General features: G+C 38.8%; 1 protein-coding gene and 1 long non-coding RNA gene across 3 annotated transcripts in view; both read right to left on the reverse strand.

Moving 5' to 3' along the window:
* The window catches only part of LOC145444072 (uncharacterized), a 94,601-nt gene that overhangs the window by 61,588 nt on the left and 5,109 nt on the right, over positions 1–27,904 (reverse strand). The gene's annotated exons all lie outside the window — the stretch shown is intronic.
* Positions 4,924–6,672, reverse strand: LOC145439534 (uncharacterized). Its single transcript, XR_013915254.1, has 2 exons — positions 5,643–6,672; positions 4,924–5,140 (listed from the first exon to the last, which is right to left on the reverse strand). It is a non-coding gene; the product is annotated as an uncharacterized LOC145439534 (long non-coding RNA).

The raw sequence follows: 27,904 nt of genomic DNA on the forward strand, positions 1-27,904 counted from the left end.
AAATCGCCCCCTGGGGGGCGATATCGCCCACGTTGGGAACCACTGTTCTAAAGCATTGTAGATACACAGTTTTATCTACGTTTTATTAACGATCCCGATTTGCTTGAAGAACGCGTTAAAACGCGTCGACACAAAAACCGACTTAAAACTATCCTGCTAGTCTTTAACATGAACCAAATAAAAACGTTTTTTAACCTCAATGGGCTGTTTCGTGTTTGCTGGGACAAGATCAATGTTGAGGGTGAGATTAGGGTTGCCATACGTCCGGAATTTCCCGGACATGTCCAGAATTTCACTGTTAAAACTGCGTCCGGGAGGAATTTCCAAAATATGCCTAAATGTCCGGAATTTTGAAGGCTTGAAGAGAGCTCACAATTTTTTCGTAAATCAGCATAAACAACATTATTTTTGAGCAGATTTATGCTACATGAAAATTTTCTTCGCGCTGCGCGCGATTTAGTATATAATGTATGTTGGTTATGAGGACTAAACACCATCGCAAAAACTGCGATAAAAAATAACTAAAAATAACATTCATTTACAAAAATAAGTCTAATTGTAATCGCAATTAAAAGATAACGTATATTCATAGAGTCGGCTTAGGCCATTTGGATGCTTTATTCAAATATAGACGTTCTAAATCTGTGGTAGTTTGCCTTTAGTATGGGGTAATCAGCTTCGAAAATAGACCATGAGTAAGTCTGGAGAAATATGCCAACCTTTAATTATTAATCAGCTCATCAAATTTTGAACTGGACCCCGGAACATTTTCGAATTGGAAATGAAATCACGACCATAAAAGGTCGGAAACCCCCGGATGTGCGGCGTTTATATAGCTCGGTGGTGCAGTGCGCATAATCTTATCGGTGTGGCATGAACATGACTTAGCGATGTACAATTACGCTCATTACATTTCCGAAGTCATCATCCTCCACCAGGTCCACCGCTAACTCGCTGATCATGTAGTATATCGAAGAACCAATATTATTGATATAATTCATTCAAATAATTTAACGGCCAAATGCATTTAGTAAGCCCCCACAATTTGCATCGATTAACTGACGGTGGACCCAAGATCAGTGTTTATTTTGTCGGGAAGGGTGCTGAAAAAAGTGTGGCTTCGGCCCTAGTTACAACTTACAACATACAACCACATACTCCTGAACTGGATCATGACCACTGACCACCTCTAGTTGATAGACAAAGCTTTGCTTGTGTGACGTCATCTTGATCGACAATGTGCTCATACCGCATTTTGAAATCCGCTAGGGGGCGCTAAAGAGCGTCCGGAATTTGTCAAACCAAAATATGGCAACCCTAGGTGAGATAGTCTTTCAGATTAGATTAAAATTAGATTACTGGCATTTCACTCACTTCTGTGTTGATAGAGAAAACCCACTTCAAGTGTTTGGAAAGCAAAGTCACTCTTTAAAAACCTGTGATCACCTCTCTTTACGATTTTTGTGGACAGGCTTCTCTTCTCATGCCACTTTGCTAACACACAATCAAAATGACAAATCCTGTTACCAGAGCTTCATTTTATATGTCACACCACATTTGCAGGATGTTGTGGAAGTAAGATATTTTTGAATCGGGTAGAGTTCAGAGAAGGCTTGACGTACACTGTTCGTTTAAACTGGATGACACATATCTTATTACCTTGTAAGGTCTTCTGAGATAACTGAACTTTAACAAACCTGTCAGGTAGCGTTCTGGTGGCCTGATTTGGGCACACAAGCCGGCATTTGTTTTTCCATCTTTTTTCTAGAGTGGCCGAATCTTCCGACGAATATTATCTTTAAACGATGTCGGTTGGGATTTTATTGAGTATAGGAATCATTCGAGAAGTCATTTCGTTTTTTAGCTTCCGTTCTGTGAGAAATTCCGCTGTACGCTTTTCTTTGATTTCAGGAGCTATCCTAGAAGGTAGGAATCGGTTGATATGACCGATAATTACAGCCATCGTATCTGATATCCTAATATATTTTCAGAAATAGCACCAAGGCTATTAGAGATGTCAATAGTTTGGAGCAGTGGTTCTCACAGTTTTTAGGGCTCGAACAAATTTTGTGTTACTTTACATTCCGCAACCCAGGATTTGCACACAGTAAAATGCATTTCTGACACAAGTAAGCCCATGCAACTATTTTACGAGCATGTATGAATCCGACAAGGTGCAGACAAAAGGACGGTCGATATCAAAGTAGGCTACCTATACTTTTCCGGAGTACTCCAGTAGATTTGATTAGATCTGCTAACCATATTTAGGCAGAACCACTTACTTTTTCGACTTTGGATTTTGCAAACTAGAAGTCGGTTTTGGGATAGGTTCCGGGCACTTTTACGTATAAATTTACATAACGGTGAAGTAGCGTCTGTATCACGGTCATTAAATTTATTTTCAAAAACGACACCAATTATTGAAAACATTTCTTCGCTCATTTTTAATTCAGTATTTTGCATTATCAATCAGTGCTGCCAATTAGCCACAATCGACAACACATGGCATGCGATTTGATTAGTTAGTTGCATATCTTCAAATGTCGTAGTTCGAGTTCTAGTTGCACATCTCAAAAATCCAGTGGTTTGAACTAGTTTGCTGATTTAAATTATTTTAGGAAGTGTGTAGGCCTATACCAGTGATTCTCATTTGCTGAAAGATGACCAAGTGTTGTCAAGCAGGAATGACGGCAGAAAATAAAGCAGATAACGATCAAAGTTAATGTCGGATATAATATCGCAAATATCAGCATTGATAGGAATTTTACCTGTTTCCCAATTAAAATTCAACTCTTGGCCTGTGACCGGTCTAAAAATGTTGGGATTGATATCGATTGAAACTTCTCAAAGCTTTCAAAGCGTGTTCGATCATTTCTGTGTGAAGTTGGTGAATGCGAATCAGAGATATCTTCTAACTTCTAACATGTACGCTGGAATTCTTCAGATCTCGTATCACTCGTGATTCCGTGATGACTACACCTCGCCGATCCATGAATTGGAACAGAAGTCCCTGAAAACATGATTGCATCAGTTTATCGAAGCACTTAAAAGGTAAACGTGTTAGTTAATAGCAAGGAAAAGCTAAACAGTCGAGTATGCTATTTTGGACAGTTTTGATTTGCTTCCTTTTGGCAAAAAATAAGCGTAGACACTGCTTTATCCAAATTAACCGAAAAATCAATTTCCTTTTCATGGCAACCCATTGAACCCTTACACTAATCTGAAAGCCTTTGTAAACCCCATATTTTTGTCAAGTCACAAAAACCTATTACAATACACATCTAATACATTACTATAGAACTCTAGTGCACGGAATGACTTATGCATCAAGCTTCGATGTTAAGAAAAACAAAACCGTTAAAACATGATCATCACACAAAATACACGACTGTAAGTCAGTGTGACTTCTGTTGTATGAGACGGATGTGTGTTTACTTCTAGTGAAACTCGAGACTGGCTCAGAGCAAAGTTGTACAACTAGATAATTGTAGGTATCAATTACACCAATTAGAGGAAATTACGGAAATCTAATTAGAATATACTTTGTGAAATGTCTCTTTGCTCTAATTTTAATTCTAATCCAACTCGTGGAATGTTTCTAACCTCTAGTTTAAATTCTGATCAAATTTCTGGTTTTCCCAAAAACGCTACAAGGGAACTGTATCGTGCAAATCGAGTCAAGCTTGCTGTACAGACCGTTGTCGTTCTCATGCTTATGAGATTGAGGTACATTTAATATGAACTGGACTTCATTCCATGTTCAAGTTTTTGCGAATTAAGTGATTTTAATTCCAATCTAATTTTGGAAAATTGTGTAGATTTAACACTGATTCTAATTTTAATTTGAAAAAAAGTCTAGTTATAATTATAATTCTAAATCTAGTAGAGTTTGTAAAAAAACAACTGTAGCTTTTAGCCATCATTCATTTCCAATGTAATTTTGAAAAGTTGAAAATGATGTAGTTGTTCTAATCTGGCTCATAGAGCCCCTGGAGTCATCGTGTGAAACCCCGGTTAGGAATCATTGCTTCGAGATAACCTAATTGGAAAGTACGTTAATAGTTGTGATTATGACATACCTACAACTCTTTGACACATCTAGGAAGATTGTGAGCACAAAGTCGAATTGTGTGCGTTGCATTTTTCAGTTTGGCCCCGCTTTGCATTTTCAATCTTCGCACGTTTCTTCTATTCTATTGCGTTGAGACCATCAGCGGCTGGCGTTCCTACACAAAAAATCACAGGTGGTCATTAAGTCAGCATCGCACTTTTCTACTAGTGGTAACCATAGATGGCTATACTTTCTAAGTAGCTCCACGCAGGGTTGCTGATTCGACTTGAGTAAATTCTTGAAATGACTCGACTCGAGTCAATTTTTGCATTGACTCGACTTGAACTCGAGTCATTGCGTATGACTCTAACCTTGACACATGACTCAAGACTGGGACGGCCAAGACAGACATTTTATTATAACTTCGAAATATAGTGAAGCCACCGCATCATTGGTATGTCTTCCATTAGTCCTGATACCTGGAAAATACGGCCAGGAGGAGTTAGGACTGAGGAAAAGTACACTGTAAAAAATAAAAACCTCGATTTACCGCGAAATGTTTGGAAGCACGGTAGCCAGACATTTCGTGGTAATCTAACATTACCGTTAGTCAATGCAAATTCAACTTACACTCGTCCAGTGATCTCACTTTACACGCCAGACTGTAATGTTACAGTCCCCTCCGGGTATATCCAATCTACATGTTCTCCTGTACATTTGAGAGCGAGACCGCCTACCTACCTACCTACCTACATGCTGTCCCTGCAAATCAGGATACATACCAGCTTGTAAATTAACGTACGTACATCCATACCTATGGCAAAGCAACCCGATGCTAAAATATCGCAAAATTTTCTTCACACTTCCAAAACGACAGTGGAACAAACTGTATATTCATTCATGATATCACGATGAAGGGGTAATCGATGGAAAAGTATTGCTGCTGGAGGTCTAATTCTTCTTCAGGAGACATGCAGTAACACGAGTGGTCGCAAGAAAAGATGAATTAATTCCACCACCGGCGAAACTTCAAATTATTTCTTTTTCTCGTCCTCATTCCTTCTGTGTAACTAGTATCTTGCAGTTCCACTAAAAAGAATTCATGAGTAAGTCGCTATATAAAGCAAAGTTCCTAACCTAGACATGACATTATAAAGACTACTAAGACAAATAGGCTAACAAAAATATAAGGTAACATGTTTTGAAGTACCGGTACTGGTACATTGTGTGATGAAGGCTCCGCCTTGTACATGATATAGCAGAGATTCATGACTTAGTTTATCTAATGTATTGAAGCAAAAGGTTCCTCACCAATTCCACTCTGGATATGAGGTGGCATGTGTGCCAAACAAATCCGGCAGTGGATGAAAACATCTCTATGTTATGGCCCGAAAATGACATAAACAAGCCAACAGTTTCAACTCCTCCGCGGCGGAGTATGTGGTGTCACAGGTCACTATATAAGTCGACTAGTATCCCAAAATAGAACAGAGAATGCGGAGGATGAAATATTTCAATCATGAAATCAAAGTGGTGTGCACATTGCACAGTCGCAGATATTCACGGTAACAAATACTATGTCGTACTGTACCTTTAACGATGCGTATCCCATTCAGCGTTCCTAGGAATCTCCCACGATCGTGTCCGCTTTCTTCAAGCACAACAAACTTCGCTCCACCCTTTGCTCAAATCTCAATAATGGCCAGATAACGATACGACACTTGAACGATTTCGAAATACGTCGTATTCATCTGCTGACATGCCACCAATAATATTTGCTGGCCACGTTATAATGTTTGACTTAGGTTATTTCTCTTTCATACAGAAACATTTATCATGACATATAGTTCCTTTCTTTTCCATCTAATTTAGTATAAATTGATATTTATCCCAAGTGTTGTTCACTACTTACTGTACTTACTAAACGAGACGCTCCTTGTGATGTCACAGTTGTGCGTTTGCTGTTTACTACGAATCTCAGAAAACCAGTAACGCGTAACGGTATCCTATTGTAACCTATTACAGGTCGCCTTGTCCGCCATTAGCAAATGGTCAACTGAGCATGCGGTGCTGATAGTTCTAGTTTCCCGAACAATATTATACATCCTAAACTGATTTTCTAACTTATCAGCCGTATCCGTAACAACGAACGTAACCAGCGAGAACGGCCGTATAGCCGTATAGCCTTATAATATAATATAATGGCTATGGTGTAACTACATTAGCTACGATTGTCAGTTGTTTCTTGTACCCTACTATGTATTATACTAAAATTGGTACTAGGGCCAACAATTTCCGTACGACAGACCCCAGTTTCGCGAACGAGGTTGAATCAAGTCAAATCACCTCGAGAATGAAATATCAGTAACATTCATTTCCCCGTATATATTGGCTGCAACGATTATGAAGCTAATCAATCTTCCCAATTGCCTGATAAACTGCAGTTACGAGTAACTGTCAGTAATTTTGCGAAGAAATTCTGGTAACTTGACTTACAGCTAAACTAAGGTAATATTACATATCAAAATGTAAAATTACAAGCTACGCACAGTTATTGGCTGCGACCGGTAATTCGTTGTAAAATTGACAGAGATTTCCCAGTAAATCTACCAGATTTTTTACAGTGTGCGATATTTTATAACAGTGGTTCTCAACCTTTTTTGACTCGCGCCCCCCTTAGAGATGGTCAAAAAAATCGCGCCCCTCCCCTGACCCCCCTTGCATTTATCGTCATGTCAAAAAGAGCACATCATCTAATAAAGAGGTGGGCAACGTTTTTGATAATCATGGCCGCATTTCGATTACTTATGTACGGGGTAGCGTAAAGCCGCATTCCAGGGCATAGCCGCAATGAACGATCTGGACACAAAATTCCTATGGTAAACTGTCCATATCCATTCCCGGTGAACTCCGGACTATTCTACTTTTCACAATGGCCTATTGTACGCAACGAAATCGCGAGTGGCAATGTTATGAATAGTTGCCGGGAGGTGCATATTGTCGCGCGGAGCGCGAAAATTTTTCAGGGCTGCGAACGAATTGTTATTTCTTGCCAATTCCCATTCCGGCTCAGATTAAGACGGGCGCTACTGCATTAAAGTCAAAAAATGAAGTCTTGTTGAATTGCGCGGAGGGCGAAGAAAATTTTTCAAGAATAATTAAAATCTCTCGAAAATGCGGGAGTGAATTCGTAATTGCAATTTGCATGTCTACGGCCGCCAACATATAGCCTACTAATTGAATTAGGCGTCGAACGCCGCTCAAATTCCCTTCTACGGCCGCAGGCTGCCCACCCCTGATCTAATAGTATACATAAGGTATATCTTACGCCAATTTTGAATCGGCATTCCAGTTGTTGAGTCTTTTACATGACAAATTTCTCCAAACTTGTTTGAAAATAACAAAAAACATTGAACAAGACATCCATTAATTAATTTCAAGGTATCGGTCACCCTGAGACTAATCCTGATGCTGGTCGTGAGTACAGAGCGCAAGGCGTCGTTCTGTCCTGCCAGGCTAAATTTGATCAGTTTTGGAAATTAATTAAATTGTGTTGATTTATAGCCTAATTGAGGGCGAAACCGGGCAACCTATGTTGCATCTAATTCTGTCTTAGGCAGTGCAGTTCGCAAGCTACTAACAAGAGCTGCCCAGTGCGCCAAGCTTTAGGCTACTGTCAAAGCTATCAAGCAATGAATGACTTACACGTGGGAATTGCTCTCTATATCTCCAAAGAATTTCAGAAATTTGCTCAAATCAAGTTGAAATCAGACTATACTCCGTTGAGCGCGGTTACTAGAGTTTGTATTTTGCAATGAATATGTAATAAATTTCATCTTCATTAATCGTCTTCTCATAATGGATGTGAAACACATGTTCGGACACGTACAATTTATACTGACTTTGTCAATTTCTCGCGCCCCCACTATATTGACTTCGTCAATTTCTCGCGCCCCCCCTGAGAGCCTTCCGCGCCCCCCAAGGGGGGCGCGCCCCCCAGGTTGAGAATCCCTGTTCTATAACAATCGAGTACAAGTGAAAAAAGTGGGTTAAATTTGATTGAACTCAAAACTGAACAGTGAACACAATTACTGTGTGTCCATGCAGTGCCGACGAACGACCAAAAGGCCATGACGCGTGCATTGTACATGTCGGTCGTGTTTCCATGACCAGGCCTAACCTAACCCTGTCTTGGCCGAACAAGACTGACATGTACGTTTCTATCTCACTTATTCACTATGAATTTTCACCACATCACAAGATTGCGATGAAATGACTCGATAGGAAGGAGCCGATACGCCTAGAATCGACCATTCAATCAAACTACCCACTTCGACCTGGAACATGCAGGTAGGCTGAAGTTAAACATATAAAAATGGTTCCGGGAATGAATTTTTTGGGTTGCAACGCCTTGCATTTCAAGCTCGAAAGCCCGTCTTTTTGAAATGCCGATTCGATCTCCAATATTACTTAGCTCATTTGCAATTCAGTAGTTTGTATGACTGCGCAGATTAGTTGAAATGAAATGCCAATGTTGAAACTAAAACACCATAAACAAGCAGTCTGACCCTGTTTGCTGGTATAGTCGAGATTTGTACCGAAATTGATGCTACACAAGTATAGTTGACAACATTGACAAAACAGCTACAGCCAGCCTCTTTATGGGTCTATCAATATACACTGTCACTTCAGAACTATAGTTTGTGGTATAGATGCAGGGAATGAAAATCTAACGTCAGGATCACAAAGGAAAATCAATCCAGAAGTGAATCACAAATCATCTGCAATAGAGGATACCGATTTTGTGGATGATTCATTGTCACAGGACTATATTTGATACCGGTATATCATTTATGCAATCATCGACTACAATTTGGTTACGGTAGCCTACCGAATTTCGACAAATCTTCAGTTGACTTGATCCTTGAATCTTAACTCTAAATCAAGAATAGTACGCCTATTATCTACCATCTTAATACCGGTATATCCATTACCCTAATTTTCCAAGTATTGCACGCCCCCATGTATAATACGCATTTTAAAATGGCACGCAAATTCTGAAAAAAAAAATAGTCCCAATGTATAGTACGCACCAGGGTTGTAATAACTCGACTCGAGTCACGATTTTCTAATGACTCGACTTGACTCGACTTGAATCTGTGTATTGACTCGACTTGGACTCGTGTCATTGCGCATGACTCGAACCAAGTCATTGACTCGAGACTCAAACGGCCAAGACCGATATTTCATTGTAATTCCGAAGCCAACACACTCTTGGGATTTCGCCTGTTGGTACTGGTACTTGAAAATGCGACCAGAAACTGCTAAAAGTGAGGAAAATTGGTATATTTTAAAAGCGAACCGTTCGATATCACAAAACAGAGTTATAATAAGTGGGTTTACCAAAACTTTATCTGAAAGCTGCGCAGTGAACACGATGACTTGGACTCGGACTCGAGTCATAATTCCATGACTCGGACTCGACCCTCTGCTCACTGACTTGGACTCGGACTTGACACGATGGTGAATTGGAATGACTCGACTTGACTCGAGTTAAAACTATAAAAGGGAGATTGACTTGTGACTCGGAGACTTGTGACTTGGATACAACACTGGTACGCACCATGCATTCGCAGTACATGAATAGCTGTGTTTTAGTATACGATGTAATTCTCTTTAGCAATGTCACTGTTGAACAATCATGACATAACAATCATTAATCACTATACAATTACCGGCATAGTATCTAAAAAATAGTAGATTACAGTCAAAGATTGCGAGGCCGGCGCCGCGATAGTTCAGGCCAGCGACATAACATCTTGCGCACGAGGCCAGATGCGATTGCCTAGGTTAACGATCATGTCGTGCGCACCAGGCCTGTTGTATATGCGACTGATTACGCAAGTGATTACATCTTGCGCACATGGCCTGTTGTATATGCGATTGTTTAGGCCTATCGTTGACGGGATGAATTAGCGAGGATTAGCGCGCGCGTGCAGCAATCAATGACCTAATTTTGTTCGAGTACAAACGTCAAACTAACTCATCATTAGGTCGCGTGCTGTGCAAGACTGTGCTGTGCAGTTATAGTTTTGAGTTTTGGATCGGGAGTGCAGATCATCTAAGCCGAGTAGTTTGTAGGTTTACAAGTCAGGTTGAAGAGCTGCAATCCCCGATTGAAAGTGAGCATGAATGCAGCTACATTCAATTTGCTTTCTGTTCAGCGCTTCAATGCAATTTTTCGCTTCTTCTGGGTCTTGAATTGGACGAAAGTACATCCCTTCCACATGCCGATGGTGGAATTGATGGCGATATGAATAGAAGATGGCAAAATCGTGACATCAATGTATTCAAATACATGAGTACCATACATACAGGAGACTGAGGAGAGTATGAATTGTGCTAACCGTATGGATGTGATGACTATATTGATTGTGAGGGCAATTTAGAGACACTAGACCAGGACTTCCTAACCTGGGGATAACGGAGCCATTGGAAGTGTGCTTATAGTTTAAGAGGATCCATGAAGGGATACTGTTGAAAACACAACTATGAACCTACACTGCCCCTTATAACATTTGTCCTTAGTTTTGTCTTAAATCCCAATTCTGTCTTATTTTCAGAGCTCAACACCACAAAGTGATGACCATCTATTACTCATAAGGTAGCTTTACAGTTAACAAATAAAGCAAATAACAGCATGAGATGCCATAATCAGGACTGGGCGGATATGATAAAGTTTTTTAATTATCCGGTTTCCAATTTTGTTTTTAGGGATCCTCGCAACGACGCAAGAAGATTTGGGGGACAACGCTACATAGGAGGTGAAAACACACTGCACTTGACTCTGGAATAAATTCATTATGATTCAACACACTATTGAGCAGACATGGGGTAATCGCGATTAGTAATCGTAATCGATTACGGCGATTACAGCATTTTCAAGTAATCGTAATCGCAATCGATTACATTCGAGAAAAATCGAAAGTAATCGTAATCGTAATCGACTACTTCACAAATCTAATCGATTGCTTAGTGAAAGAACGATTACTTTGTATTTGTACAAACAATATGACATAGCCGAACATTCGTGAACAAGGAAGCGATATTATACCACGTTATTGATAGCGCAAACGGTTGATTTTCAAACGCCACTGCTCATTATTACGTCAGAAGTATTAGCTTTGCTCGTCCTTGCGTAAGAAGTATCTACGCGTAGTAAATATGTATTTTATGTACATTGTTGTGTGGTTGTTAGAACAGTGTAAGCCATGCTGTATATTAGGTTATCAATACACTTCAGACGCCACTACCGCGCAGCAAGATAATAACCACCACTCTGCCTATTATGTATTGATGTTTGGTTATGCTTAGTTAACTATAACTACGTAGGCAGTTATCTCTAGTTAAACGCAGTTTTACCGTGGCTGCTTGGCGAGCAGTAGGCCTATCTATGTAGTACACGTATGTATTGTACGTACACCGGACAAAGATTTGAAATTTTGTACTCGTCAAATAAAACATTACGATGGTTAAAATCAACAGCTGCTGATATATATCATAACCGAGCCGTTCTTTGCCGTTTCTCGTAACGGCAGCTTGCAGTATCTGTATTAAGTGGAAGGAAGAATTTTAAGTTTACTTTATCCTATTCTCATATGACTCTACTTGAAATGGGCGCCAATCGTTATTTCACAATTATTCACTCGGCATTTACACCTGTCGCCATAGCTATCCGCTTATACACCATGTTACCGTGGGTTGTAGGTACAATCAGGACCAAAACAGCAATTCGTCCCCCACTCCAATCGTTGGTATCGGTAGGGTTGTAACCAAGTCACAATGTTCCGAATCACAAGTCAATCTCCCTTTCATAGTTTTGACTCGAGTCAAGTCGAGTCATTTTCAATTCACCCCCGAGTCAAGTCCGAATTCAAGTCAGCTAGTAGGGGGTCGAGTCCGAGTCATAGTGTTTGATTTGAGTACGAGACCAAGTCATTATGTTCACAGAACAGTGTTCAGATCAATCCGGTTCAACCCACTTTTTTCAACTCTGCTCGAGTGATATAGAATGGTTCGTATTCATAATATAGTAATAACTGATGGACGAAATACAAATAATGTGATAACTTTACTCTTCTTCGAAGTTACATGGAATGTTTGTCTTGGCCGTTCTAGTCTCAAGTCATATGACTTTGTTCGAGTCATGCAAAATACCTCGAGTACAAGTCGAGTCAATTTACGCATTTGAAAAAATGACTCGAGTCAAGTCTAGCCACAAAAAAATCGCGACTCGAGTTGGACTCGAGTCATTACAACCCTGGGTATTGGGGCCCCAAAGGGTGGTCAGTTTTCAAGTCGATGACTGGATTTCGTCAATACTATTGGTAATTGCATTATATTGCTATTCATAAAGATTTACTGGAAGAGCTGGGGACACGTAATTCATAATTATAGCATCTGGTATGTTGGTATAATTACTTTATTGTATGTTGTTAATTCGTGACCTATCGTCTTTTATATAATCAAAAGATACTGTAGTCGCCCAAACGTAGCAGAATAAAAGAAAAACTTTCGTGAGACGCACACACAAATTGCCATGTCTTCATTCCTTTGTGAGTGCCCTGGGTGGCAGTTGCATTGTTGGGGCTCAGATCGGAAGTACCGAACTATTCGTCACGCTGGCTACTGACAATGGACACATACCCAAAGTTTTGGCCAAGGTCATTCTTTGGTAGCACACTTTGTGGAGTTGCATGTCGGTCGAAATTGCATACGTCTTTTGGTGTGCTGTGGCGGGGCAATGACCGCCACCGAAATGCCTATTCCTATAAATTATGCATGCTTTTTTCTTGAGGGGGAGAGGTATGCATTTCAAAATCAAGCTATTTAGAGACAATAAATCCAGAAGCTCGAAGAAAATTTTCAAGTCAATTAACTCTGTTGAAAATAATCTATAATAATTTATGTTTATTTACGAAATACTTTTGAGTCCCCTTAGAGCTCGCTCCTGGTCCTATTGGGGAGTTTGGGGTGTTGCAGTTACGGACCTGGCAAGAATGCCAATCGTTGGGTGCGACGAATAGTCATGTATAGAGTTGGGCAATGGGTGCATTATGACGTAACAAACAAATAACGTATGATTTACAAGGAAAGTTGTTATCTCATTAGACCTTTTCATCGCAAGCTATATATTGTATTCCAATATCTCTTCTGAAATTAGTTCTAAGAAGCAAAACAAATGTAACCGTGAGTAATCGTGATTACTTTTGAAATGTAATCGTAATCGTAATCGACTACTTCCTGATTTTGTTGTAATCGTAATCGTAATCGTAATCGCGGGATTCACAAGTAATCGTAATCGCAATTGATTACATTCATGAAGTAGTCACCCCATGTCTGTTATTGAGTAGAAACATCGTCGGTTTGGCGAGACCACGGCTGATATGTGGCAGTACAAAAAATGATTGAAACCACTATAAATTTATGTACCCGAATTCCACAGCGATCTTAAAACATATGTAGCGTACTCCAATGGTTAGAAACACATTTTTAAGTCGATCCATTATAAAAATAATGAGAATCCGACAAATATTGTGACATAAACAAATAGTAAAACTTTTACTGGTCAAATTGTTACATAATTTTTAAGCAATACGTGTGTTACCAGGAAAACGTTTCATCACAATTCTGTAAATTTTGTGACTACCGGTACTTCTTTTATCAAGTGACAAGCGTTCAATATCTTGCATTTTGCAATTAAGGTATAAAACTATAAAATATCTGTCGGATATGGCAGAAAAGTCGTCGCGGAACGGCAATTGAGAACCATCACAAAAGAACCAGGGACTGTAGATTTGTGAAAACTGCAAACCTAGATAGTTGACGATATACCAACTGGGCCTACTAGCTGCTGGCTTTTTCAGTACGGTAGTTCTAGTTCCAGTTTCGGGGTTTAAAAAGTGAGTAGTTCTAGGTGAGCAATTCAAAAATCCAGCTGATTGTCAACCACCGATTCAGTGAGACATATGTTACAAACTAATTTCTACCTTCGCATTGCAGATCTGTCCATGCTCATAAAAAGGCTTGACTAAACCGTCTTCCGTAACATACAACGACAAATTTGAATAAACACCAGCCGCTCTTCGATAACAGCGGGAAATGTCTTGATGTCGCGTTTCTTTCTGCACTTGACTCCTGAAAGCGACCAAGCATTAAGACCAAGCATACACAGTATGCGCCTAAAATATAGTTTTACTGGCCTCTTATGAATGGTTGAATGTACCTATTTTTTCCAATGTCGCCAACTATACTACGAGAGTAGCCATAATCAGCAAATTTATCAATGAGAAAGACACGGCGCTAATTTTTGTTTAAATAACGTCGAATTGCATAAAATTTCGAGGCAGTTCCATGCTATCTGTGAGAAAGGGCATATTAATTGTAAGCCATATATACAGTAGACACCCATGTTGAGATAGCTGCCGAGATTAATGCCACTCAAGTAGAATATTGAAATATTTTCAGGAAAACTCAAGGTGGTAGAAAACATTGTTGCTACTCAAGAACAGTACCGTAATGGAATATTAGCTGGGAGAGTCCAGAGATAGTCCATAACATTGATTCAAATCAGTATAGTTGGCGAATTCTTCAATTGGTGGCAAAAATTTCAAATTAGACAGAAATGAGAGGAAGAATCCTATATTATTGTTACACTTGACTGATTTCTATAGACAATGACCCCAACTCCAGCTACATTTAGGGCCAAACATCAAAAATCATCAGACCTAATCTCTTACTTACATGACAGAATAGACCAATATTCATACCATAACAGAGTGAACAGTATTTCAACATCAAAATAGCTCAATTATAGACACAATTTCAAATCTGCCTTGAAAAAGCTTTTCAATTTCACAGTTGAATGATCAATGATCATTAAAAGCTTATTTTTCATCATGCTATAACTTGGAAACTATACTTATGGTATGGTATGTAGGCCAATTCAATCAAAATAAATTGAAACTAGATGGAGTCCAAATCTATTATCATGGCACAAGCAATCCGTTACGCTGGATTGATCACAACTCAAGGTTAAACTTGATCAGACTCGCAGCATTGTTTTACAATGATGTAGGCTACATATTGTCTATAGGATTGTGACAATGATTTGCGTACCAGTATTCAAATCTGAATCAAGTATCATCAACTCTACTGATTCGAATCAAGTAGTGAAATATGATTTTTTGGACTAATGAAGGTTTACGCCCAGTTCCATCAAAAAATTAATAATTGCATAAATTTTCTGAAACTTCGATTGGTCGTATCGCAACATACGAAATATTTTGTACAAAGCTATGAACGTTAGCGGAAATGACATTTCTGTGTAACTGTGATCAACTTACAACATTGTCACAAAGACAAATAAAATATTTTCGAAAAATACCAAATCATCATTATGTGGTGAAGAGGCGGCCTTATGTTACGTAGTTACATGAAAAGTAGGCTACATATTCAAGCTTCTTGGTCTCCCATATACTTATTTCGTCATCATGAGTGATTATCAAATACTAGAGGTGGTCAGTAACGAAGTACTTCTACTTTTTCGAACTACTCAAGTAGTTTTCCTCTACTTCTGGTACTTACTCAAGTAGATCTGATTTTCGCTACTTCTACTTATACTTCGTAAAATTTTGTGATCTACTTACTTACTTTTCGCTATTTTCAGTTTGTCAAGTAGAAGTAGTTTAATCCTTAAATGAGGAGGATAGCCTGAGGAATTTCGGGGCTGTTTTGGCGGATTTATCAGCACTAATTTTCATAAAAGTTGATTAAAGCCCGGAATTGTCGTCGCGCTTCGCGCGCAGTGGTTACGAAGAGACCAGTATCATTTCATGAAGGTATCGTTGAATATAATTTAGGTAGTGGGTTTTCGTGGTTCCGTTCAAACCACATTGTCGCCCGTCGCCCATATGAAATATTTCATCACAGTATATATGGCTCATCATAACGTTTGAAACTGATGTTTCGCAATCCAGCATTTACTAATCATTTCATAATCTAGCAGTCCATGGCGTGCCCTAATCTGGAAAAGTGGACTCGGACTTTGTTAGCTACAGAGCTGTTCTAGCATACCAACCTTCCAAACTTTCTGGACTGAAGACATGAAATGCATGTTCCGCTTTTAGAAGTGGTAATTATATTCCACTTTCAATTCCCAGTATCATATACTTTGAGTTCTAATTAATATCAGTCATTTTGTCTCGATAACATACATGTTGAAGCGTAAAAGCAAGTGAAGTAATGCCTTGAATTTCCGGAAATAAAGCTATACAATATGGCATTTATACGATTCACCATATTTTTGATTAACATGTACGAATCACGCAATGTGTTTACACCGTATCCTATAAAACTCCGTATTGCTCTTCGACTAAACTACGGTCGGGCCTTATAATATGGGGGAGGGCGCCATACAATGATATTTTCTAAAATGTGCTGTTTGATTAAATAGAGGATTAGTATGGCATTTCCATTTCAATACTATCATTTCCGTCCCATGATGCAGACGAAAGCTTATGCTGTCGAAAATTGGATACCTCCTGGTATGCATCAATATGAATCAGGCTAGGCCCCTTTCGTATAGCTCAATTTGCACCTTTTGACATTCCATGTGAACGAATTACGATCATTTTCATAACTACTTACTTACTTGAGTAGATTTAAAATCACTCAATTCTACTTCTACTTCAAGTAGTTTTGGGTGGCCTATTGAAGAAGTACTTCTACTCGTACTTGAGCAGATTTTTTCGTCGCTACTTCTACCTTTACTTGAGTACCCTTCTTGGCTACTTTGACCACCTCTGTCAAATACTCGGCGTGAAGCCTAATACTTATTCAGAGAATCACTCAGGTACCGGTATTCGATTTTGCCCAGATGTTAGCCTAGTACAGAGGTCTCAAACACGCGGCCCGCCAGAGCATTTTGTGCGGCCCGCGACGACAATTTAGATTTTCCTCAGTTTTACAATATATAAGAGCCACATATATCTTTACAAGTTCTAAAGTGAAAATTCCCTCTTAAAATGCTCGGAAAGCCTGAAACTATTCATCAAACTTCACTATCTGCGACCATGCAGTAGAAGATTCACTATTTCGCCACATTTCCAATTCATGATGATAAACCCGGAACCTTCGACGATAGTTGTTTACAGCACTATGTTTAGTTAGACGATTCGTGGGAGGCTGACTCGATGGCCATATGATAATGACCCGAGTAGACTCGGAGTGACTCGGAAGGCCGTGAATTAGTTGGAACCATGGACGCAACAAACTATTCGCGTGTCATGGGAATGGTAATATATCAGAAGGTCGCAGCTTGGTAATTCGCTAATTAAGCAAGTAGTTATGGCAACCATTGGCAATATGTAAGTTACATCTTGGGTCGCTAAACCATGTTATTAAGGCCACTTAAACGTACCGACTACCGCATAGTGGTACGCTATAACGATGTAACAACAATAAGTTGATCGGCGTTCCGTCATTTTTATAACTATGACGCATTCAATAATATGTTTATATAGGTATTTTTCTTCTCCAATATTCGAAGGTATTTGACAATGAGCTTAATAACCCACTTATCAGAAGTATAACCGAATCTTGGATTGGGCTACGCTGCTAAATCCCAAATGCTGTGATATCAGATCAATCTCTATTTTCAATCTGTTGAATTCAAAATATTCATAGTAGCTGAAAAATTATAACGTGATAGCTTTTTTGATAACGTTATATATTTGTCCGCTCACATGGCGTCTATATCTTATAATTAATATATATCACACAATAACACTTCTATTCAAATAGTTATAAATGTAATGATTTTTTTCATGCCAGGCCTAAATTGATCCAAGAGTAAATCACATTTTTATGATGTGTGTTGAATGTCAGTCTGCTCGGCTCCCTTTCAATAGGACAATTTCATCCCGTCAAGTGAGGCCCATTTGGAAAGACATGGAATACCCCTATTGATGCTGCGGCCCGCGGCGTCTCAAAACTGAAAAATTGGCCCGCGAGCACATTTGAGTTTGAGACCTCTGGCCTAGTACATATCAGCAAATCTTTTTCCTGCATGATTTCGTCTCCAGCATCATCGTCCATCGGTAATTCCATTTCATGTAAGCAACACAGTAACCCACTAGGCTTTAGATTTTCATGTCATTTTAGGAGTGCATCTGGTATCTAGCACCGAGTGTGGAAATCATTATTTTTTCAATATTCAGACACTGAAACCATTTTGTGCTCACTCAACGATGAAGTTCAATTAGTTTCACATTCCCTGTTACAGTAAAGGTCATAAAATAGCATTATGAAGTGGTGAAGAGCGGATTATGATGTCTAATAACAGAATACAAGAAACTCTTGATACTGAAGGGAAAATTTTCATCAATCAAATGGGTCAAGGGTCAATATCAGTCTTAGTAGCCTAGCCCTTTCAAAATTGATCATGTATGACATAAACTTGGAAATTTTTAGCGGAATTCTGTCTACACAACAATTAAGAAGTTACTTGTTATATGAAAGCTGGTTGAGGGGAGAAATATGACTCACATGCTTTGCCTTATAATATTTAATTGGTAGGCTAATAGACCTAGTCTAAATCAACTCCGTACATAGATACTTCTGAATCCAAGCTGTAATTCAATTTCAGATCAAACAAAAATATGATTGGGTATCAATAAAGTGTCAGATTTTGCATATACTTGGATCAAGACATTACAAAGTATTTCTGAGTTGACATGATTAAACAGCAATTTATTTTAACGGAATTACCTGTAGGCCAAAAGCGGTTATCAGGTTATCATATATAAAAACAAGCTTTTTCTGCTCATTTAACCGTAAAATGGAAGTTTTTTCAAGCTCATTTGAAATAATCTGTAAATGAGATACTCTGGCAATAAATAGTTGTTCTCATTGTTATGTTACATAATATGATTGTTTTTATCATGCAAGAGTTGAGGTAATAAGTTTAGGTACACAGCCCCCAATTTCTCACTCTCATTTCTGTTTATATCATAGGCTTGCTTCAAAACTTGAGTGAAGGGTTTCATATGAATTCTGTTAAAACATAGAATATATATATATATATATGATGAGTTTGATACCAAAATACGTCTTACAGTAAGTGAGAAACTAGAGTATGGAGCATAATTTTCAGCAAAATCACCGCATTTTTATAATCTGAAATATTCCCTGTAGTCACAAGTTTTTCAGTAAATAGCCTATTACATAAAAACTCAATTCCCAAGCATTCACGGGAGGTATAATACGACACTGTTTACAAAAATTTTCAGGTAAACAGAAATGATAGTGAGAATTATGAAATACTTTTGTGCATGTGTGATTTTCATGGGCTTTACCTTCAGCTACAATCCAGTGTTGGGATGACTCGAGTCACGACTTGACTCGAGTCAGACTCGAGTCACCTTTTTCGTATGACTTGACTTGACTCGAGTCACTTTGCTAAAATGACTTGACTTGGACTTGACTCGGCGTATCAGAAATGTGGATTGACACGTGACTCGGAGCAAAATTCACGAGTCAATTACAAGTCATCACGTAATCGGTGTCGACAAAAATCACCGTATCTTGCATATGTTCGGATTGTTCGCGAAACGCTAGTGCAGTGGTTCTTAACCTTTTTTCGTCCAGCGCCCCTTTCAAAAATTATCGTGCTCCAGCGCCCCCCTCAACTTCATATTGTAAGGAATGTAATAAAGACAACGAGTAAGAGGGACGGCCGTAACAGCACTTCGTCAACCCCCCTAAAAACGATTGCCTTGCGCACCCATAGCGTGATAAACCGAACTTCTGAGGGCTTCGCCCCCACGAACCCCATATCGGGATTTTGATGGTCAGCAAAGTTTCTGTGGCCTGGTCGCCCTAGGTACCAAAATTTGCTATAATGCATGGTAATTGCATATTTTCTATAATGCATGGTATTTACATTTATAAGTCGCTATAAACTTTTTATCCTCTCAGCCCACGTAATCAGATTTACCAGTAGCACTGAGTGAGCTGATGTATAGGAAAATAAGGGGCACGTAATTAATAATTAAACATATTCGGGCGTTCCCGCAGGTACAATTATTCGTTACCAGGGCCGTAACAGCACTTCGTCAGCCCCCCTCCCCAAACCATTGGTCCTGGGCCCCCATCGGGTGATAAACCAAACCTCCGGGGGACTTCGCTCCCAGACCCCCATTAGGCTGTCCGCTATTTGCTGATAGCCTGTTAGCTATCTATATTGGGTGTCCATTCACTGAGGGAGCTATGCTCGCCTAGTCGCGCGAAGTGCGAAAAATTTCACTAATTAATGATTGAATTGGTCAATATCATCGGGAATTGCATGTAAATTGAGATCAATTTTCATCCTCTCTCTGCTCACGTAAACACATTTACCGGTAGAGCTGAGTTAGGTGCAATGTTCCCTCTAAGCTGCGCACGTGCGCAGTGCTGACACGGTCTCTGCGCACAGAAAATCTACGTTGCGCACAACAAATCCGGAGTTATTACCTTTTTTTAGTCGTTACGCACTGTTGTCCAAGGGTCAGCGCAGTGAGTTGTTGAGTGTGTGCAGACTCATCAAAACTTAAAGCGAACATTGTGAGGTTTCTTGGAAACTGTAGGGCCCGTTACCAATAATTAAACATATTCGGGCGGGCGAACCCGTTGGTATGACCTCGTTGCCCCCTGTCTGCGATATCAAAAAATATAGAATCGCTCAACGGGGATATCGCCTAACAGGAATATCGCTGTCGCCCAATCGTACTAAACTAAAAGACGCACACGATTTCAGATTATTATTTCTTCACTGACATATAATTTTTCCCTGCCAGATGGAATTCGTCTTCTGGGGTTCAGATTGCCAAGACAGGAACATTCGGTGTCATTCATTTAGGCACCCATGGACAATTAAACCTATATGTATTCTGAAGGCTATATGTAACGAAGTTTTCGGTGTTAATTTGCTCTGAATACTCATTAAGGATATGTCCTATCACCACATCATCTACTGCGAAGCCATTTTTCTCCAGCGCCCCCCATATCGCCCCCTGAGCATTTCCGCCCCCTTCAACATCGCCAGCGCCCCCTGGGGGGCGCTGGGAGCAAGGTTAAGAACCACTGCGCTAGTGTAACGCGTGAGAGCGACTAACCAATCAATGATCGATCGTGCGTTTTACTGAGCCTCCATCGTTCTCTCACAAATAAATTGACCGCAAATGAAGTGCTAGAAGCTTACAGCTTACGTTGTCGTAAACTAGTATTAAATTAATTTAGTAGCAAAATGTCTATTTCTGTTCTCTGTTCTTACGTTACCCAAACCTCTTGTTTCATCGAAATTGAATTCGAATATAGTTTATACATAGTCCTCAACCATTGGCGCAGGCTCGAATTGTATCATATCAATTTGTAGAAGGGTAATGTATTGCATCTTATCAATTCGTCTCTCTATTCTCTATTTTGACTGGTAACTATAAACTGAGGCTATGCAATTACTTGTGTAGTTTAACAGTGCCTTCTTGCGTGTATTGAATTCTATATTCGTTCATCGGTTCGGAATCAATGACTACTCGATCTGTATTTCAGACAGCTCGCAAAATGCAATGACGTAATCATGCCTCACAATTCGAAAAAGCAACTTGACTTGAATTGTGACTTGACTCGTGACTTGACTTGACTTGACTCGACTTGACTCGAGTCACCTCTAAAAATCGAGTGACTTGACTTGACTCGAGTCACTTTCGAAAATCGATTGACTTGACTTGACTCGAGTCAAAATGTGCAATGACTTGAAATGACTCGTGACTCGAAGGTAGTGACTTGATCCCAACACTGCTACAATCATGGCTGGGCACCAAAGATCAATATTTTCTCACTGGCTTGCTGAATGTATCAATATATTCAACATTCTCAGGTCTAAGTAGCTCATTTAGACTGACGCAAGTTCAGATCTGCATAAAAACAGCACTTGGACTTTCACGATTAAATGAGCAGAAAGCTTGTTTTCATCATGCGATAACTTGAAAACTTCATTCAAAATGGATAAGTGTAGCTATCTACTCAGCAATAGCCTTTCACAAGGTGATGAGTCAAATTTCAGCAAAATCTGCAACTTGATGGATATCGAACTTGTCTTTGGTTCATCTGACATGGAATTACCTATATAGGACTACATCAGCCACAAAGAATCCAGTAAGCTGGTTTGATCATTGTTCATGGCTTAAGGTTGAAATTAATTGCGCTTCCAGCATCATTTTACATTCAGTAATTTTATTCTTGAGCGAGGCAGGAAAGAACTATCGATGCTTCATGGAAACTCAAAAATTATGTTCGATAGAAGCTGTAAGCCAATATGGAATTGGCGTCTCGTGCAGACTAAAGACTCTACTGAATACACACAGGTGTGAAGCAAGACGCTTTTGAGAACCGTCTCGGCACACCAAACATATCACGCTAAACGTATCAGGATTCCATTTTCGAGCATATTTATTGAATACATAAACACTTCTTCCTTGCCGAGGGCGATTTTCAGAGTCCGGGGTTACCGGTGTCGACTATCAAGCCATGACACCATTTCAAAAGATTTCACACCAAACCAAACCTTTCGTAATGTGTTCACACTGATGCAGCCAGAGGCCATCACAATTTCGAGTTGGTAACCTCTATTCCTATCGATATACAATACTATACTATTGTATGTGAGCACAGTATAGAAGCGCGAAACGGTACGCCAATAAAGCGCAGGCCAACAATCAATCAGCATCAAGTAGCTATAGGTTATCGGTTTGCGCATTCGCCCATTCGGCATCGTGGAGATCCATCTATTCTTCCTAATTCAGGTGTATCACATCATTCTTTTTCGCTTTATCTAGTAATATAAGTGAGTCAGCCTGTACCCTGAAACATATTAGCTATATCTCCAACGTCCGATCGAATGAAAACTGATATTAGAACACTCAATCAGCTGATTTCATTCCATGTTTTGACTCAGAGCCATTCATGCACGTGAGACATTAGCTCCACCACGCGGAAGAACGAAAGGCGTCAAATCGATAACATCATGCAGTTCGATATTGCATTTGGTTTTCTCATCTCTCCGAATTTTATTCTCTCGTACACATCGATATTATCGGATCAGTCAATAAGCCCACATTTAAATAGGGTATGTATTATAAACATTCAAAAGAACTATACGGCCAGTAAGGTGAGGAGCCATCGATGCATGATGCCCTCGGAAATCGAGGAGACCGCTTGCCTAGTAACCCCTTTGTATATATCGTTTTGCACTTGCCCTATGCCAAGGGCGTGCAACTTCTCCGGTCGGTGAGCCGGATATGGGAAAATTAAGCTCTTGGCGGGCCAGATTACAGAATATATACATTATCCCTTAATCGGGCCTACTTTCTCGCTCGGCGCCCAAAATACCGTATCTTACTCCACATTGACAGGTGGTTAAGTAAAAAAATGGTTAACTTTCCGCATAGCTTCCGAAATACCCGCCGTAGCGTCACTTCGGTGCTGATTTACGGCATATCAGTTGCATTTTGCTATAAATATGACCTAAATTCTCAAAAAAGATGACAAAATCTCAAAAAAGAGGACAAAAGGGCGTCCTCCGAGGACACTTTAAAGAGGACGTATGGTAACCCTACCTTAGTAAATACTGCACGAGAACATCAGTTATATTGGAACGCAGCCCTCTTCGTTAATGTTCGTGGCAGTGTTGGGATTAATTCACTGCCTTCGAATCGCAAGTCATCTCGAGTCATTGCACATTTTCACTCGAGTCAAGTCTATTCACTTGATTTTCATAGGTGACAAGGGTCGAGTCAAGTCACTCGATTTTTGGAGGTGACCCGAGTCACGTCGAGTCAAGTAACTAGTCAAGTCAAGTTGAACTTTCAAAGTACTAGACATGATGATGATTCAAAGTCATTACTAGGCCGATATTTTTTGACACGTCAAAAAAGTCAAATTTTTTTTACTTAAAAAAAAAACCATTTTCACTCCATCCTACAACGCATGCCTATTAACATTCAAACATTTAACGACAAATGACGATACATATCCTCACATCTTCACCAAGTCTACCTACCTCTCATTCGAACTAAGTTCTGGCATATGAAACAATTGTTTGGTGTTTATCCTGATACAACCTTCTGTCAAATTGCACGCATTCGTGTAAAATACATTGTCTCTCCATATCCCGATAACCCAAAAAAATGCAAGGCTCAAACAACTGATTAATATTTATTTCAAATCAATTCTCTACTTTTCATAACATGAAAACACAGCCCAATACAACATGAAATCACGGAAATTCGAGCCACTACTCTCCAAGTGTAAGATGAAGATACTTATCAGGAGTCATTAACAATATTGTTATGACTTGTGGATGATGTCAGTGTAATTGCAAATTAGTCACAATGGACAGTAAGAGTATTTTATGGAATGTCAAGCAGCAAATCATAATATCTCAGTAAAAAGGGAATATTGAATCACATTTATAAGATTATCTGAAATTTCGATTGTTATGGATTGACAATTTGCCTCTTTTTCAGTTAACTATGGTGCATTAAGTCACTGAGAATCAATTAATCACATACCAATAACAAACGAGCACATCAAGAGGGATGAGCCAATTATATTATGCTTGAAGCGTTTAGAAACACCTAAGTAGCAGAAAACATGGTCATTAGTCATAGAAGCGAGAAAAATCGTTGGCTTGAAGTACTGCGACCGTCATTCTACAGAATGATATCAAGGTCATGAAATATCTTGATAATGGAAGTTTTAAACTCTGTACCTTTAAACACTCTACTGAAGTCAACTGTACTAAAGATATAGAGAAAGATCACAAGATGATGATGAAACATGGAGAATCCTACATAATTGTCATTACAATGGATTTCATACACTAGCCTACGCTACATTTATTTTCAACAAAATTTTAAATTCTACGTTTTTGGTTTTTTTTTTAAGTATTTAATTTCAATCATAATCCATCACACAAAACGTAAAGACACTACACAGTACACACTGCACAACTAAGATTATAACAATTTTTTCTTCATTTTTCAATATTTATGCTTTTTATGTAACATCTATTCTAATCAATCATTTTTAAGGTGTAAGACGATGGAATACATTTATTACATCCCGTTATTAGATTCTACCTTGCGAATCAATCAATATAATAACAAATAAATCAACAGAATGACGGTTTGATCTCTACTGTAGTAACACCATCGGCACATTAAAATCACTGTGAAACCTTCATTCTCGGAAATATTTAGGATCGACGTGACGTTTACAGTATTACCATTGTTTTCGTCGAGTTGTGAAAATTTTTGCGACTGTTTTGGTTACTTAATTGTAAAATGCACAATATAAATGGTTTCGTGCAATTGCATCAATTGAACATGAAATAGTCAGTTTGACTTTTAAATTACACTCAGTTATTCTGCTGTCCACATATAAACGTAGTTGATGACGAATTGTTGGCTTTTGTACGATTAATTTTGTTGCATTCGTCGCCTTTTCCAAAACTCGCTGAAAAACAAGTACCTCTGAATAAATCAATATCCTAGTTCATCAATAACATCTGCAAACTATTCGGACTATGTGCCGGAGATGGACTTATCTACGCGAGTACGTCATTACCTTGCACAAAATAGATTGGACTTTTTGTAGACGACCTGGTCTCTAGGCTCATAGTCAGATAGGTTTTAGGGATTTAATCTACAAGTAGATTGTGCATTTATATTCTCGCATTTCGATTCTCAGGTCTCTTGGGCACACAAGTCAATATAAGGTAACATATTCATCAAGCACTCCCATTTCATGATAATGAACCTGCGGGCAACACATCGTATCCCAGGGAGCGATATTGGCTGGGACGGTTTACTTGCTAGAGTACATTTTGACAGTTTACAATTCAATGAGGAAAATTGCGGTGCAGTTAACAATGTCAAGTATTAATGACACTTAAAAAGTATCTCTACAGCTTGTTTGATGGAAATTATATTTTTATTGCAACTAGGATCATCTCTATTGGTGGAAAATTCATCAAAACTAGGGGCTTACGTTCCTTCTTCAAGGTACCGGTAGCCTAAATGGGTGACGATAAGTGCACTACTATCATACTTAGATAATTAGACGATTATAGTTGTCTAATTAGACTAGTTAGAGCGAAATGTCGTTAATCTAATTTGAATATATTTTGTGAAATGATTCTCTGCTCCAATTCTAATCTAATTTGTCAAATTTTTATATGTTCTCATTTTAATTCAAACCCTGTAAATGCTACTGAGAGAACTGTATAGTGCGAAACGAGCCAAACTTGTTTCGCAGACATTTTCTATTATCATGCTCACAAGAATAAACCATGATTTGATAGCAATGGAGCTGGATTCAATGACCTAGTTATTGCAGATTCAGTAATTTTAATTCCAATCTAATTTGAAAAAATGTATAATTATACCTGCAGTTTTCATGTATTTTAACAGCTTGTTTCATGAAATGTATATTTTTAATGCCACTAGGATCATCTGTATGAGTGGAAAATTAATCAAAAATAGGTATGTGCGTTTTATCCTAAAGGTTGCCTAAAATAGGTGACGATAAGCGTACTCCTATCAAACTTGGATAATTAAATAATTCTAGTTGTCTAATTAGACTAAATACCGCTAAATGCCTGTGATCTAATTCGAATAAAATTTGTGAAATGATTCTTTGCCCTGATTCTGTCAAATATTTAGCTGTTCTCATTTCAACGCAAAGCCTATCTCTGGTTCTCCTGTAAATGCTACTAAGAGAATTGTGTAGTGCCAAACGAGCCAAGCTTGTTGTGAAGACATTTGCTATTATCATGCTCATGAGATTGAACCATGATTTGATGGTAACGGAACTAGAGTCAATGACCTATTTTTTTGCGGATTCCGTAATTCTAATTACAATCTAATTTAGAAAATGTATATCTCTAACTATAGTTTTAATGTATTTTGAGAAAATTAATGCGATAATTATAATTCTACTATAATTTGGAAATAACTGTGTAGCGGCAATTTTTATTCTACTATATGTTGGAAAAAATTGTAACTGTAATTTCAGTTTGAATTCGAATTTGCAAAAGCAGGAAATCTTCTAGATGACCGAGTTTGACTGAAACTTAATCTGGAATCTTGTCGATTTGCAGCACAACTCTCGAGCTCAAGGCGAGGGGAACGGGAAATTTGTAAGTTGTCACTTGCGATTACACAATAAAAGTATTCGACAACCAGTCACAGTAATAATATTTGAAATTCACATAGGCCTACTCCAGTACTTTTCAACCTTTCATTTAAACTATTGATACTTGCACCCGAGGAAGAAATGATTGGGATCACTCCAACTTCTGTTCGAGTTTAATCAATGACTATTTTGATAGTCTCTTTAGAAATTATGTGACAACCTATTACGACCAATAACTCTATTTATTTCACCCCCAGCAGCTAAACAATCCCGACGCATTAATTATCGACCTACGCCGTATTGACATATAAATTCTTCGAGTATCTCATCAAATCTCAGTTTCATAATACAACAAATATTTCTTCCGATAAAATGAAATCTGTGTGATCTGAATGCAGCAAGTAATCAGGAATTGAAGTGACGCATTACTGCCGAAGATTAAATTTAGTATATATTGACAGAGGTGGTCGGTAACCAACTATCTCCACTTTTTAAAAGTATAAAAGTACGGTTCGCCCACTTACACAACTTACTTAAGTAGTTATTAGTTCAGACTACTTT

This window comes from Botryllus schlosseri, chromosome 1 (genome assembly GCF_051294905.1).
Source record: "Botryllus schlosseri isolate E-star chromosome 1, Bs_hap1, whole genome shotgun sequence".
In the NCBI taxonomy this organism is placed as follows: domain Eukaryota; kingdom Metazoa; phylum Chordata; class Ascidiacea; order Stolidobranchia; family Styelidae; genus Botryllus; species Botryllus schlosseri.